The sequence below is a fragment of the Pinus tabuliformis genome, chromosome 4_2 (assembly GCF_031772625.1).
Source record: "Pinus tabuliformis cultivar Carrire ecotype Pingquan chromosome 4_2, CPIR1, whole genome shotgun sequence".
In the NCBI taxonomy this organism is placed as follows: domain Eukaryota; kingdom Viridiplantae; phylum Streptophyta; class Pinopsida; order Pinales; family Pinaceae; genus Pinus; species Pinus tabuliformis.
The window spans coordinates 113,946,655-113,963,818 of NC_142304.1; the positions used below are offsets into that span (position 1 = coordinate 113,946,655).

A 17,164-nucleotide genomic window follows, 5' to 3' on the forward strand; every position below is an offset into this window, starting at 1 on the left:
CACCTGTCACGAAGTGCAGGTGTGTATCAGCTTCAACGCTTCAACGCCAGCACTAGCTTCCCGACACTAGCTCTGATACCACCTGTCATGCCCCTACACTGGCGGTACTCTTTCAACCGCACTATAGCAAGGTGCGACACTACCAACCGTTCTCTTTTCACCAATACTTACGATTGTAGACTACGCCTAACATTCCATACTTAGTTTATTTTTCATTACCAATTATTATTATATTTCCTTTATACAGTGAAAGCCCATAACATTCACATAAACAACATTATACAATAAAAATGCACAACAGTATAAAGGGAGGGACAACTCCCTGCAATATGAGTCTGCCGGAATCAATATATATATATATAATCTTCTTTTATAAGTACAAGTTAAATCTTGGGAAACCCCAAATTTACACTTAGCGAAATTTCCAACTTCGGCAAACTTGGTTGGCCAACTCGTCGGCGCCTCCGCACGGTCACCGCACGACTCACCAACCCTTCATTCACCTTGTCGCACAATCGTGTTGTTTGCCCAACTTGGGCACGCCTCGTCGTAACCAAGTCGCCACACACGGGTGCCTTCGTACGAGTCACGCCTTCGTTCACAACCTCAACACTTCACCGTTTCCACCATTTCGTCGTGCACGGCGCGCCCTACCCAAGTCGCCCGTCCGCACGATTCTTCATTTCGTCGTGCATGGCCCTCACCCAGCCGCCCATCCGCACGTCCACCCAAACTCGTTCACCCAAACAACTTCACCCAGTTTGCCCGAACGACCTCACCCGGGTCGCCACACGACTTCACACGGTTCGCCCGAACAACTTCACCTGGGTCGCCCGATGACTTCACCCGGCTCGCCCGAATGACCTCACCCGGTTCGCCCGAACGACCTCGCCCGAGTTTCCTGCCCGATGACCTCGCCCGAGTTCTGCCTGAACGACCTTGCCCGAGTCCTGTCTGAACGACTTAGCCCGAAATCTGCCCGACGACTTCGCCCGAGTTTTCTGCACGAGTTTCCTACACGAGTTTTTCGCCCAAGTTTTCTGCATGAGTTTTTCGCCCGAGTTTTTCACTTGACTTTTCTACACGAGTTTTTCACCCGAGTTCCACCTGTCGTGCAGGCTCATCCACGCATTGCAGAACTCCTTGATCGAACTCGTGATGATCGAATGATGATTTGCTTCCACAAACCGTCCACTAATATATACAGGCGGGTGGTGGGTTATGTCACCCGGCCGACCCACGCCCAACGCCCAAAGCCGACTCGTTCAGCATGTTGCCTTCGCCCAAGTGGAGGGTCGGCCCACCCAACTCGTGGGACCGCCCTCTCAATTCGCCTAACATCATATAAACTCGTCTCGTGGTCGTTCACTTCTCATTTCGCACAAGCTCCTCGCCCGTCCTTCGCACGATGAAGGTGACCCGGACCGCAGGTCCATACACCACTCGTTCTAGTGGCGAGCACATATGGAATAATTGTTGAGGGATAGTCTCAATTAATTCTCGTCGGTTATTCATGTCTTGTGAGAGTCAAGAGCTTCGTAACTTTTCCAATTGTGATTGTTTTACCTTCATCCCGAAGTGTGAACCTTCTTGGTTGAGGAAAAACAGAGGAATTCTCAACATAGATGGTGTCATTTACCTGAATGCAACACAACATAGCTGCTCCAATCTTAATCAAAAAGACATTTCCTTTTCATTGGATTTTTCGCCCTTGGATCTATCTACTCTAACAGCTCCATTATCTCACATTCCTCGACAACAGAATGAATATGTAGTAAAACTTTATAGCCATCAATAAATATTGTTTTATGTTCCAGTGGTTCCGATATCTATAACTGAGTCAATGCCCCCTATGTGAACGGACCAGCTTCCGATGACCGGTATCAAAATGACTTCCTTATTTCTGGCAATTCCGCGAAATATAAATCCAGTTCATGAAATGACAATCTAAGTAAATAAACTGCATTTGAGTACCCACGAAGAGTTACCTTGCCTTCGATATAATCAAAACGAGTTTGAACTAGATTTTAATGATATCTTTTGCGATATCTGGTCTACCCAAACTCCTTTCCTGTCTCTGACGGTGTTGCTAAAGATGGTAGTATCTCCTCTCCTCCAGTGGTGCTTCTTTTCCATCTCTTGAGTATAGCGTTCAATAGAGGCATCTCCTTTATATCAGCAGTGATGATGTGCATTAGTCTTCCCATTCGGATGACCCTCTCCCTCCTGGTGGTCGGGAGAGCGGCTTGTCCCTCGCTCCTGAATTAAACCAATTCAATCTCTCGATTAGCCCGACCATATGCACACTGTGAAGTATGCACACATATCTTGCTTTTGGAAAAGAAAGGTGCAGTGTTAAAACCTATTAAAGGTAACTGTAGTGTGAACTTTGTAGCGATCAATATAAACATCATTTCGAGATAGTATTTCTCTCAGAAATCGAAAAGTAGTAGCAACAGGATATTTTTCTTTTCTACGAGTTAAGCAGAAAACCTTCTCTATAACATTATTCCGCAAAAAATAGTACTTTATTCTGTAGAATGATGCAGAACACAGAAGCACAAAATCTCAGTGATGTTTGACACAATGTCAGGACTTATGGAACTTGGTCTCTCATTCTCATGATCATTATTAGTGACTTTTCCACTTGTCTCTATACTCTCCTTTGCAGGACATGATGATTTTATTACATATACCAACTGATCCATGTATTTTTCATAAAAAAATTCCACAATAGTGTCCCTCTGTTTTGATAGGCACCTTGTTCCCGTGGTTACCAGACTCATCTTACCGAAACGCGTCGAAGCAAAAGAGTCAAGAATTTGACTCAGCTTGGGAAAATCTCTTAGACCCGGCCATGTGTAAGGTTCGAGCAGCATGTGAATGATTTCAAGAAACTGGTGGTGCATATCTTCTCCATAGTCAGTGTACATTCCTTTTACCAAAAGCCCAAAAAGCATATTTCCTTGCTGATGCATCATAAATGTAAGCAAAAGAGAAGGATCTTCATTTCGGGCCACAATTAATATATTGTTCCCAGTTAGACGAAGAAGTCTGTCTTCACTCTACAGGGTGCTGGTAACAATTTCAAACAACCCATTATCTCCTTGCATAAATGTAAGCAAAAGAGAAGGATCTTGATTTAGGGCCACAATTAATATATTGTTCCCAGTTAGACGAAGAAGTCTGTCTTCACTCTACAGGGTGCTGGTAACAATTTCAAACAACCCATTATCTCCTTGCTGATGTATCATAAATGTAAGCAAAAGAGAAGGATCTTGATTTAGGTCCACAATTAATATATTGTTCCCAATTAGACGAAGAAGTCCATCTTCACTCTACCGGGTGCTGCTAACAATTTCAAACAACCCATTATCGATGAGATCCCTAAAAATACGCATCTGGTTGGCAAGGAGGAGTCTTTCGCTTAGGCTACAAAATTCTTGAAGGAACAAAATAAGGTTTTTCTTCACTTCATCTGGCGTATCTGGAGATTTCAATTTCGCAAATAATTCCTTAATGAAATCACTATCATCCTTAAGACCAGATAACACTACTCCATTATTGGTATGGATGATAGACTTCAAAGTTTCCAATGTGGATCTGGATCATACTCAAGCACACCCACAATATCCATTTTTTTGTCATCACTGAAAAGTTTTTCGAATATTTTTGTATTATTCAATAGAATGATATGAAGGGTATCATTGTTCTCCAAATCTGCACATATTTTGAACAAATCAAGAAGCTTCCGTATAAATTTTTTATTTTGAACTATAAGCTCAGCCACCCGGATATGATCCATAATATAGCCCTCCATTACAGTCTTCAAGATTAGAGGAAGTGTCAATAGCTCCACCTGTGGAAGCTCTCTAAGTTCAATGTTACCTCCATGGATTGCATCATCATTTCCCTGTGATGTACCGGAATGCTCTTGGTCATCATTTATAGAGCGTACTCCAATTTCCATACCACCAATAGTAGGAAAATGAATAGATTTTTGGACACTACATATTCGATCCCACATGGCAATGCTCTTCTCCTGCAGCAACCAATAAAAGCGCATATGCAAGAAATAAAAAAAAACTTCCTCTTTAATGTCTCCACATACATACCCATGTTATTTTTCATGTTGAGCTGCATTCATTATATAAATGGCAAATATATCCCACTTTTTTTTGAATAAAAGGACATTTCAACCCTTATATTACTTTGTGTCTCAATTCTCATGTTGGCACATTTTGCAATAGGTAGGCTCTTGTAGGCTCATATTCACGATGCCTTGGCTTGTCTTGCTCACTATTTGTTACTTTATGAGATGTGATAGTTATATATGATGCATCAATGGAGACCAAGGAGACATAAATATTAGGCTCCAACCTTATAATTTTAAATAAAAACGCTTCTCTTTTAACCAGATCAAGGGTGCCAATTAACTTTGTAAATGCTCAATTTGGACCAAAATTATTTTTATCAAAACATGATTATAGAAATATGATACCTGATATTAAATAGTTCCCATAAAATTGTCCCCCTTTCCAAACATTTGAAATGAAACCATGAGGTATTTCATCATTCTTATCATTTTTCATAAAAGCAAGAATGTCTTCCCTTTGTAGAGTTGTCAGCAAATGTTATCAGGTGCCATCAAATTTTGCAATTTTAATCCTGTGTTGGAACTTTCTTGAAGATTTTTAACATTTTAGCTATGCCAGAATGAGCTACAACAACTACCACATATTATGCCTCAGTTGTGGAATCTGCTGGAACTGATTGTTTGCGTGACCACCAGGAAACAGCTCTCGATCCAAGACTTATAGCATAACCTGAAGTAGAAACCCTAGTTTATTTATCTCCATCGAAGTCTAAACCAGAGTATCCAATCAAGATGAAGTAGCCCACCTGTCTATACTTAAGTCCAAAATCTTGAGTTCCCTTCAAGTATTTTAGAACTCTTTTCAGAAAAAAACCAATGTCCCTCACAGGGCTTTTGCATAAACCTGGAGAATTCCAACAGCAAATGAAATGGTTGGTCTGGTGTTAGTCAGGTAATTTAGACTTCCTACAAGATTTATATACTTTGTTGCATCCTCAAATTCCTTTCCTTCAATGGATGTGATCTTTAAGTTCTATTCCATTGGAGTAATCAAAGGATTTCACTCAGTCATGCCAAACTTATTCAACATATCTCCAATGTACTTCTTATGAGAGAGGAATAAAAACTTCGGATGTTTAGTTACTTACATACCAAGATAGCAGTGAATATATCTCAATTCAATCACTTCAAAACCTTTCCTCAATTCCTTCTTTATGGATGCAATGTAGCTCCCATTGCTCCCTGTCATCAAAAGATCATCTACATACACCACAAGATAAACAATTGTTTTGTCAACTTTCTTGACAAACAAAGTTGCATCATCAAGATCATAATGTTTGAAGTTGAGTTTCAGAAGATGCTCAATTAACTTCTCATAACAGGCTCGCGGTGCTTGCTTGAGTCCATACAAGGATTTTACAAGCTTGCATACTTTGTGTTCTTGACCCTTCACAACAAATCCTTCTGGTTGGGACATAAAAACATTCTCTTTTAGATCTCCATTCAAGAAAGTAGTTTTTACATCCATTTATGGAATTTCCAATTGTTCTGAGGTACCAAGGAAAAGAGTGTCTGGATGGTAGCCCATATTGCTGTGGGGGAAAAAGTCTCCTCATAGTTGACCCCTTCTGTGCAAAACATTTTTCCACAAGCTTGACTTTGTGCTTGTCAAGTGAGCCATCAGCTTTATACTTGTTCTTTTAGACCCACTTGCAACCTATTGGTTTGGTTCCCAATGGAGGATCAACTAGCTTCCAAGAGTCATTCTTTATCAAGGCATCATACTCTTTTTGCATCACTTCTTTCCATTCATCATGAGAAGTGACTTATTTGAAGGAAGTTAGTTCAAAATCTAAAGACAAATTCAATTCACAATCATAAGAAACATCGATATCAACAGGTGAATCGGAATTGTCTAGAACACCTCCATTTTTTTTTGTTGAACTTCTTGTTCCTGTCTTTCCAACCTCATCAGGATGAACACTTTCAAGTGTCTTTGTCAACCATTTTGGAGGACCTTTCTTAGATGGTCGAGGCTGCTCAGTCGACTGAGTTTGGGATGAATCAATATTTAGTCTCCCAATTTTGTCAATCACATCACTCAAAGTGTCATCAGTGGCTAGAGCTTCATGTGAGGGAGAGAGTGCTTCAGAAGAAGATTCAAAAAATTGATCCAGTATAAGAATACCCCCTTCAAGATGTGGAATCTCATTATCAAATTCTTGAAAAGACTTTGCATGTTCGAATCTATCCAAGTGATCAAGCTTCCGCTCAACAACATTGTCAGCCTCTGAAGATTCAAGAAATATCACATCTCTAGATATTATAAACTTGTTGTTAACTTCATCATAGAGACGGTATTCTTTAGAGGTATTTGAGTACCCTAAGAAGATACACTTGTGAATCCTTGCACCAAGTTTGTTTCTTTTTTCCTTAGGTATCAAGGCATAATAGGTGGAACCAAAGACCCTGAGATTCTTGACCGAAGGAATGTGGTCATACCACATTACATAAGGAGTCTTGTTTCTAATAAAATTAGATGGACACCAATTCTTTATATACACAACACATAGAACTGCATCAACCCAAAACAGCAGTTTAACATCCTTGAAAAACATCATGGAACGTACCATATTTAAGATTGTCATGTGTGTTCTTTCAACTACGTTCTGTTGGGGATTATAAGGTACATTGTTTGATGTTTGATCCCATGTTGGCGAAGATAGTTTTTAAATTTATTTGAAATATACTCCTTTCCATTATCAGTGTGAATAGATCTAATATGAGATTGTGCATCATTTTCAATCCATGCATGAAAGTTCTTGAATGTTTGAAAAGCATCATATTGGTTCTTCAATAAATAAACCCAACACATTCTGTTGTAGTCATCAATAAATGTCATCATATATTTATTTCCATTTGCAGAAGGAACAATCATTTGGCCACATAAGTATGAATGAATAAGCTCAAGTTTTCTATGTTCTCTAGAATGTGAATCATGAAAATATTGTTTATTGTGCTTTCCTAAGATACAAGCATCACATTGCTAAGGGCATACTAGATGCAGAAGGGAGAGCAGATAGATGTCTTCCCTGGTCAGTTGAAGGAGATCCGCGACCAACTAACTTTCATAGGGGCCATGCCGGATGAGGAATTGATGGTGAGGACCACACTTAACGTAGTCTCCAAGGATTGGGAGGTATTTGTACAAAGCATACTGGGCAAGACGAGTCTTACGGATTGGGAAGAACTATGGGCAACTCTTCGTCAAGAAGAGATCAGATGACTAACCAAGCTGGGGAGTAACGGCAAAGGGGTCAAGATCAAGAAGGAGGAAGAGGAGGATGCGGCTCTAGCATTTGGGGGAAAGCAAGAGAAGAGGAGGAAGAAGGACCTCTCCAAGGTCAAGTGCTTCCATCGTGGGGAACTGGGTCATTTTGCAAACCAGTGTCCGAGGAAGAAGAGTAAGGGAGAGGCTTCTGACTCGAAGGCACTGCCAGTGAAGGTGGAGAAATAAGTCGAGAAGGATGAAGATTGTTCCATGAGTGCTCATGTGCCACTTGAGAAGAAGTGGGGAGACATCGGGCTATAGTCAGGAGGACTACATGTGATTATGGGCAAGATCCTCAAGGTACCCAACCTCTTGGATTATACCTTGCTATGGGAGCCCCGAAGAGGAGTAGCAGCACTGGAGGATGTCGGTAGAGACGGATGCGGATGAAGCGACAGAGAGTGCTACATTGCAAGAGTCCCCAGGCAACGCGAGGCTAGCAGGTTGCAATAGTGTGAGAGGCACGGAAGTGTTGCAACGATGTAGGATGGCACATAGAGGGTTGCAGCGGTGTGAGATGTAGGGATTTGTTACAGCAATGCAGAGGTCAGTAGAGGGAGCACTTGTTAGTGGCAGAGGGAGCTTCAACATCGAGAGTGTTTCTAGCCTGACAGGGATGTCAAAAGTTGGGTGGATCGGTTACTTACTTCTTGGTAAATGAGTTGCAGTGTAGTAGCAGTTTGCAGTAGCACGATGCAGCATGATGAGAGGGGGTTGCATTACAGATGCAGTGCTGGGAGGATGGACCAACAACAACATAGATGTAGAGGGAGTTGCCATACGGATGCAGCAGTGGCAATGGCAAAGCCATGGGCAACAGCACAGGATGTAATAATGCAGAGGATGTTGAGCGGGGAGGCCTAGCATCAACACAGGGACCGGTGCCAGATAATCAGTGTGATCCTCAGTGAGGAGTATTACTAGAGCACAGTCCTCGCTAAGAGGGAGTGTTGATTTGGGGTAGCATCGAATGTGCTCTAGCCATGAAAATTGGTGGAGAGGCTAAAGCACATGAGATCTCCAAGACACAGAAATGGTTTGGACGGATTGTATCCGGTTTGGGAGATATTAAAATAATTAATATTTTTAATGGAGTTCCTAAGTCTAAACTTAGGAAAAATAAAATATTAATGGGTATTACTATAAAATTGGGTTAGAAGATTCCAAAATTCATGGATCAAGCCAAATTTAAACTTAGTCGTTGATTAAAGATTTAATCTCGGTCGTTGAAGGACCAACAAGAAAAGTATAAGAGGAGGCTTGAGGGTCAGTTGAAGAACACACCAGAGTGGTCAATCATTCAATTTGCTAGATCGGGGTTGCTAAGCAAAGTTGAATCAATGATCAGCAGCGAGGGATAGTGAGTACAAGGCAGAGAGGTAGGGACAATACTGGGAGACCAACACAAAAGTAGAGAGAGCAAGAGCAGTAGTTAGTCTAGGCTACGTAGAGCCCAACAAAGGTAGTGCAGAGCCCAGAGAGACTGTGTCATCCACGCAAAGGTCAAAGGGAGTGACGCAGAGGCTCCTAGAGGATGCGCAATGCCTAAGAGGAGAAACATAGAGGGTCTTGGGGCTAACGCAGGTTAGCAAGAGGCTGATGCAGAGGCCAGAAGGGTCAGCGCTGAGCGTCAATTGTGCCAGAGAGGGTTTCATGGGACAGGTTTTTTGAATACCTGTTTCCGAATATAGAGGTATTGTTGTCGTGTATTTTTCTCTGTCGGGTGAGCTAGTTAGGCACCCAGTTGTACTCACATAGACTGCATAATAATATAACCCTCTGAATAGCTGCACCGGTTTTCCCGCATTGGGTTTTTCCGGGGACATTGGTCCAAAAATAACGGTGTCACTTGTGTGCTCGTTTTCTTTCAGTTGATGATCTGTGGATGTTGTGACTGTATTGTGTTTATTTTGGTATTTAATGTATTAAATAACTTGTTCGATTTTAAACAAGTAGAAGAAATAATTGAGCAAAATATAGATTAATTTTCTAACGGATAGACTTAATAAATTCAACATTTATTAGTGTTAAAAATAATAATATTGGTGTTTTTATTAAGTTGCAAATGGAATGAAATTTTTATTTAGTAAGGTTTGGTTGGGGAGGTTTGACTTGGAAAAAAGCCCCATCATATTCTTTCCAGATCTCTTCAACTTCTTGGGTGAATATGATGTGTAATGTATTCAATAGAATAAATAATGCCCTCACAGGGAATGTGATGAGGGACTAGGGCAAAAATGAAAACTTATTCTAGAAGATGAATGGAAGAAGGGTCAAGGTTTACTTAAGTTAAATTAATTTTGTTATTACTTTAAGAGTTTAGGGTTGAGCACGAGATTATGAGTTAGATTATTAAGCGAGAGGATGTTGGATCAATTATGAGCTTCCAATTTGTCAATCAATTCGGGTTGCTGGTGAAGGTAAAATCGTGAAGGAGAGAGAGAAGTTAGTGATCCATGACTTAGGTTACAAAGAGGAGGTTGAGGAAATGAGGGGCGTAATGGATGGTATCATAAAAGATGAAGGGAAAGAGGCATGGGGTGAAAGAGTGAGGAAATGATGATATGGGGAAAACTTTGCAATTGATACAAATGGTTTAATCAAAGAAGAAAGATTCAATCGACTCCAATGTTGAGGCAAAATATGGGGAACGTTGGGATGACATGACAACCATTGTTGTAATAGTTGTTTGAGAGGTCAATGGAGTAGTTTGTAAGCTAGATTCAGAAGTAAAGAGTCAAGGAACAATGTTTGGGTCCATCTCGGTGTCAATGGAGATTCGAACAATGGATTAAATGTGAGAAGTGAGAGGGAGAATATGGTAAGTTGGGGAACAACACAAACAATGGAATTGAGGATAATCCTTAGGATGAGAGGATTATGAAATTAAAACTAGGTTTAAAAATTTCTTAATTTGTTTTGAAGTGGTAAAATAATGCATGATCTAAAGTTGATGGTGGCCCAAATGTCAAAACAAGTAATAGAGGAAAGGTTGAAATGAAGATTAAAAAAATTGTGAGATAAATAAATAATACTTGACTTGGTTAATTGGATTTCATCTTAAAGAATAACATGTTCTAATAAAGATCCAATGGAGATGAGGTCTTCAGGAATTTCACATTACTTGTTCTAATAAAGATTCAACAGAGATCAAATCTTTATTTATGATGATGATTTTGATTGAATAACTAATAGAAGAGTCATGACATCATTTTATGAACATGAGATCGACTCCTTGTTTCATAAATTTGATTATGAAATTTTCAAAGGTCCTAATGTCCTTGAGACAATCTTCTTTGTAGAAGTTTAAAATAAGAATGTATAAGTTTTCATGGTTAATCAATATGTTGCTTAATCTATCTTGAAGTAAATTGTGTGTTAGGTTATGAAACATCCAATGCTTGAATTTGACACTCCACCCAAAATCAAAGACAAAAAAACTATAATAAGAGTAAAGCCAACATAGATCCATCTTAACACTAGATCTACCAAGCACCTAGAGGAATTAAACCTATGGAGGTGGAAACCTTTGCTCAAATTAAGCACTCAAAAAGATATTTGCATCTTGGGAGATTTGATCCCTCTAGAAAATTTATTAGAATCCGTAGTTAAGATGGATCTATCAAATGCATTTTTGATGCAAAATACCTCAAATTGATTGACATGTTATATATATATATATTTATTTTTTTATTTTTTTATTTTTTTAATTTTTAATGTAATATGCATAATATCGATTATATAAAATGAGTTTTTTTTTTTTTAATATTAAGTTTTTATATACTTATTAATTAAATTAAAATATAAAGTTTTGAAATATAATGATTGCAAATACGAATTATTATTATTTTAATTTATATGGTAAAATGGATTTAATTTAAAACAGTGAATATTATATTTTCTATATAGTTTACTTGAAATATTTATATTTTTAATTATATCTTTATTAATTACATTTATTGAGTTTTTATGTGTTTATTAGCTATATATTTTGAAATCTGATAGTTATAAATATAAATTATTGTTATTCAAATTTATTTTAATGTGATATACATATAATAGTTTATTTATTTTCAAAAAAATAGTTTGTAATTCTATTAATAAAAGCAAAATCACAATATAATAAATTATATTGAATTAATTTTTTTATTTTTATTACTTCTTACTTTTTATTATATTATGTTATATTATAATTTTTCGATCTCATGCTTCATTTTTTTTTTTTAACAGACACAATTGAATTTTATCAATAAGAAGAGGTTGGGCATGCCAAACAACCACGAGTACAGACAAGTGTGGGAAATTAGGCTCTAGATAGGCCTCCTAACCTTACTTTGCTATGGTCCCCTTTTCTTTGAAACTTTGGTACTTTCCTGGGTTAAGTTAAAACCCACAAAAACTAAGTTCCACAGGCCAAATTACAAACCCGTATAAAATAATATGATTTTGATAAAAACCTGTCTTGTCCCCCTTTCCCGGCCCCACTACAGAGTTAACCCCCGTCGATTTCGGTACGCGACAACCGTCAGATCTTCACCTGCCTAGATTCGACGCATATCACGTCCAATTCATTCCGAACCTTAATTCCTCAGGAGCGCGCGATATGGGTGGATTTGTATTGCCACGTGTCGGCCCCTGAGTGGAATCGTGTCCATTTCTTAAAAATTGTCGAGCAACCAAAAGCGGTGCGAAGAAACCCACTTACCACTCCCAACGGAATAACTACCCTTCATTTGCAAAGCGTGATGGCCATTAGATCTCCTCCACCCAGATCCGACGCTTATTGTGTCCCTAGCTGACCGAGCTTTAACCGGGACCCATCTCCGCCCGACCCCACCGCAAGGATAAGACCTGCCCATGTAAAGCTCGGGATAATCGTCAGATCTTCCCCCGCCCCGTGTCTTAGCCTCTCGTCCATCCAAATCATCTTCTGAATGAATTCCATTCTGCGCTCTGTTTTTAATCCTATCTCAGCTGGCCCGTGCAAGATTCTATCCTTGAACGACTCTCCTTGCCTGTTAAGGGATTGGGTGCCTTTCCGCATCTTCATCATTGTTCATCAGCATACCTTAGGCTAGAAGACAACCTTTATTGGCCAGTATGTCGGCTTGCTTGTTCTGAGCTCGCAAGACATGGTAGAATGAGTAGGATGTGAAGTTTTCTGTCAACCTTCTTATTCTTTCTAGGGTCATGTTTAGAGTAGGGATATTAAGTTGATCTCCCTTATTAAGGGTTTTAATCAGTATTTCAGAGTCCCCGAAAATTTGAAGGTTTTCCCCTATGTTCCTTTGAGCCAGTTGACAAGCTTTTAGCAGACCAAGGATCTCGGCCTGGTTGTTGGTGCTTTGTGTTGGTCAGGTAAATCCCCTCTGCGGACAAAGGCGATCCCACTAGCCTATAACAGAACTAGCCACAATCAAACCACGCTGCTACGCAAGTTCCTAGTTATGCATCAAAGGTGAATCAAGAAGACCAACCTGGAGTCCAACGCTATGATTGAAGCAGAGTTGATATCCCCGCTCCCTCGCTCCAACAGATCATAAACGAACACCTGCACATGCAAAGGAAGAGACAGGTACCAACATAAAAACTACCAAGGCACAACTATATTCCAGTCAGAAAGGAAATAAATCAACACATCACCATAATAGACAATGAGATTGGAACTATAATAGCAGTCGCTCATCAATTAATAATAAACAGGAAAAGTTACAACCATTGTTCTGACGTTGACCCTTCTCCTGGCTGGGCGAGTAACTATATGTGTCTTGCAATGCATCTCCTCTCCGGCAGCATAACCTCTCTAGCACTCACTAGCATTCCTCCAAGAACTCAAGAACTCAACATCTAACACTCCATGACTAACGATTATCACTACTATCACTAGCTTGTCCAATGCATAATGACAAGCTTATATAGATGAAGAAGGGAGGAGGATACGATGAACCGGGACACCTTTTGTGGATTAACATTATCCCCAAAAGCCATTAAAGATGGAGATAGGATAGAGCTCGACATAAAGCTGATTTTTTATCCTCAGAAAAGCTCCATGTAATGAAGGAAACAACAGCCGGGCGTGCGTTAAGGCAAAAAGCATGACTAAACTTGGTTGGCGCGATTGTTGCTCTAAGACAGAGCGCCAATGGTCGCGCCCTCTTTTGAGGATCTCCATGATTGGCGCGGGTAAGACACTGTGGACCTGCGCCAATGGAAAAAGAGCACTTTTCAGGGATAATCTGCAGAAGGTGTCTTCAGGGAACATGGAGTACATACTCAGGGGAACATAATGCAAGTGTTTTTAGACTTTGTCACTTCTTATAACTCCCGGGATGAGTCCTCCAAGGTACGACAAGAGGAGTAACAGGGATGGTGACAAATTACTGTGTAACAGATGCCCCCTAAAGCATGAAGTCCGAGAGGTGGAGAGGGGTGAAATGCTTTACAAGAACACACAAGAACACATAAGAGCACATATAGTTACTGCCGCCGAGGATCTGTATTAAGAGACATGACTGATAGTTCAATTACATGATGTACGTGGTATGGTCGCAGCCATCCATAAGAGAGTACATAAATAATCTAGATCCATAGTATGGACGCAACCATCTGGTTAGGATCAATGAATTGACTCAGGTATGGTCGCAGCCATCCAGTGAATGAGTCAAGTATCAAGAATCACGCCTGGATTACAACAGACACAATCCAGGGTCTTGCGCTCCATCCCGCCCCGAACAAGAGTACAAGTTCAAGCATGTGAATATATGAGCTGAAGTCGAACATGCATGAACATCGTCTGATTACCAGTCAATAGTGGAAACTGTTAACAGACGCGAGAGGTACCACCAATAATGACAATGGCCCTCAAGGTACTATAGGTACAATCTACGGCGTGTGAATCAATGATCTGAAGTCGAACACCCGTAGAATCATTCGATCGGAGGCCAATGATGAAAACCTCACGTCGAACACGAAGAACCTACCATTGAGGCATGCAGGCTCCAAGGCACCGGAAAGGAGTCTCTAGATCAACTTCCTGGATAATGAGTTGAAGTCGACAGGGAGTGACCTTGATCGAAGGTGGGCCATAATGTTTCCCACACCATCGACACGAGACAAAGAGATAATGTTGTGAATCGAGATTGTGCGAACTATCAGAGGGAGGTTTCTTTGCAGAGGTCAACTTCTCTTGAACATATCGGCGGCACATTATCGGAATTGGCAGTATTTGACATCAATGTATCAAAGGTCATGATGACGAGGCAATGAGTGGATGAGAGGTCAAATATGGTACCCAAGTCCATGGAAGCAAGTGAAAGATATGAGATGAAATATCCCCACCCTGGACACGAAAGCAAAAAGTGCCATGTTCAAGAGCGACATACTGCCGTTACGGTAATAATTATGGTTCAAAAATTTTCTTTTCCCCCCGCCATTTCTGGCAAGTACCCCAGTTATTTTTAACAAGATTGATGGGGATAACATATGCTTGTGTTGTGACAAAATCCGATGTCATTAAGTTTTAACGAGTCTGACAAAGGAAGAACTCGGCGTCTTTTCATGTTTAGAGAGTTTGAAAAGACAGCAGAAAAGGAAACTCCAGGGATGTCCTTTTTCGTAAAGTTGTGTCTCTCGGGCCCGAAAAAGTATAAAATAATACCCGAAAGAACCGCCCGATCATTACGATCGAGGAGTACTTTTCATAATTAGTGATTTCGACCTGAAAAAGTAAAAAAGCGGTCAAAACCACGTCGTTTCGTAACCATTAACGAGTTTGAAACGACAAAAACCCGGTAATCTTTTTATGTTTTAACGGTCGACAAAAAGAACTTAAAACGACCACCTCTTATTACCATTTAACGAGTCAAGAGGAGTGACTCGGCAATCTTTTCCTCTTTAAATGGTCAGAAAAGAGCTGAAAGCGGACCTTGAAGTAACCTTTTCTCGTGTTTTACCGAGCTCGAAAAACCGAAAAAAGGAGCTCGTTATGTTGCTTGAATGGCACTAATCCCTGTCAACGTACAAAAACAACGTAAAACCCTACTTTGACATAAAAACATTCACGAAAACATGATTTTAATGTGTTTTTTAAGCCAAAAGAAGTTATAAATAGTGAAATAGTAAAAAATAAAATTACTTTTCACTTTTTACCTTGTAAGTTTATCGTTGGAGGGTTTTGGGTGCAAACTTCAACTGCTGATTGCGACCAATCCAGGAGACCATTCGAGCCGCCGTTTGAAACAGGTAAGAGGCCTCATCCTTAGCTTCATTTTTACTCCATTCTTTCAGTTTTCCATCCACAGAATGATCCTCTGCAAGGGGTATTGCAAAAAATAGGGTTGCGCCCATTGGCGCGAGTTTCCCGCGCGGGTTCGCGCCAATGGGCTATTTTCCTAAAAGGAGTCGCGCCATTTTCGCGACTGTTCGGAAAACAGTCGCGCCAATTGCGCGAACCAATTTTCACATAATTTTGACCGTTGAACCTGCAATTTTCTTTGATTTTTGGTTTCACCATTGATCTTATGATGTCATTTTGGTGTTTTGATTGCAGGAATTGGTCAGAATGGCTATAGAATGGAGAGAAAGGGAACATGAGGCCATAGATGCTTTGGCATTGGAAGATGACGCATGCATGGATGCTTTGCGAGATTGTGGCTTGAAAAAATTCTTCCTTACCTCATATCTACGTGCACAGCCCGAGTTACTAAGGTCTATTGTGGACGCCTGGGATATTGAGGATCAGGTATTCCGCCTGAAAGACTAGACATTGGAGTTGGATGTATCTGATGTCTATTTTATTACTGGACTATCTCGGCGGGGTGCACGGCCCATCTTGACCGGTAGTAGACCTTCTGGGGAAAAGATGGGGGAGGTAATGGCCAGAGTTTGTCCTGGGGCCCATTTTGGATCCAATAGTGCCAAGGTGGACATTGTCACTATCCCAGATTTGGTGCTACGAGTGGTACTATTCACTATCACTCGGACGGCTGGGGTACAGGCACCCCACGAGGCCAGCAAGAATCACTTGCTGTTGGCAACTGAGTGCCTACACCCTACATTATTTGATTGGGCCACGGCAGTAACAACAAATATCAAGAGGCAGCTTACCAAATGTAAGCGTGATGGCAATAAACAGTTCGGATATGGATCCATCATAGTATCGTTTTTCCTGGAGCGACTACCGATATTCCGGATCCCAGGAGGTATAGTGGCAGATCCAGTGCCATGGGAGCCGAGGTTGGCTCGATGGGCACCACTTATGCCCAGAGGAGGTGGGGGCCAGCAGATGGCCTGGAGGCCCAAGTTCTTCATTTGGCTCCAACACCAGTTGATCGTCGTGGAGGATTGGCCCTATGCGGGCACTGATTTTACTAGAGATCCAGACCTCCCGTTGCCTGAGGGAGAGGACTGGGACGAGGAGCTAGGTAAGGACCCTTTATGTTTTTAATATTTTAACATATTCAAGTTTTTATAATTCATGTCTGTTTCTTACAGCGCCTATATATATGTATGCAGACGTTGGTGCAGAACGACCAGCCGACTTGCCTCACAACGTACGGAGAGTACAACCTGCAGCGGACCCTCAGGCAGAGGGTGACGATGATGACCTAGTACAGAACCTCGAGGCACTTACTCGAGGGATCCCAGATTATGGCAGACTGGCGGACGTGCCTAGAGTGTACCAGAGGCATACGGTGGGAGTATCTACTCGCGTCCATCGTCTGTTGAGACGTTTGGTG

General features: G+C 40.8%; 1 pseudogene; it reads right to left on the minus strand.

The window, feature by feature from the left end:
* Window positions 1-2,355: 2,355 nt before the first annotated feature.
* LOC149168520 (uncharacterized) overlaps window positions 2,356-17,164 on the minus strand; it is a 44,091-nt pseudogene continuing 29,282 nt past the window's right edge.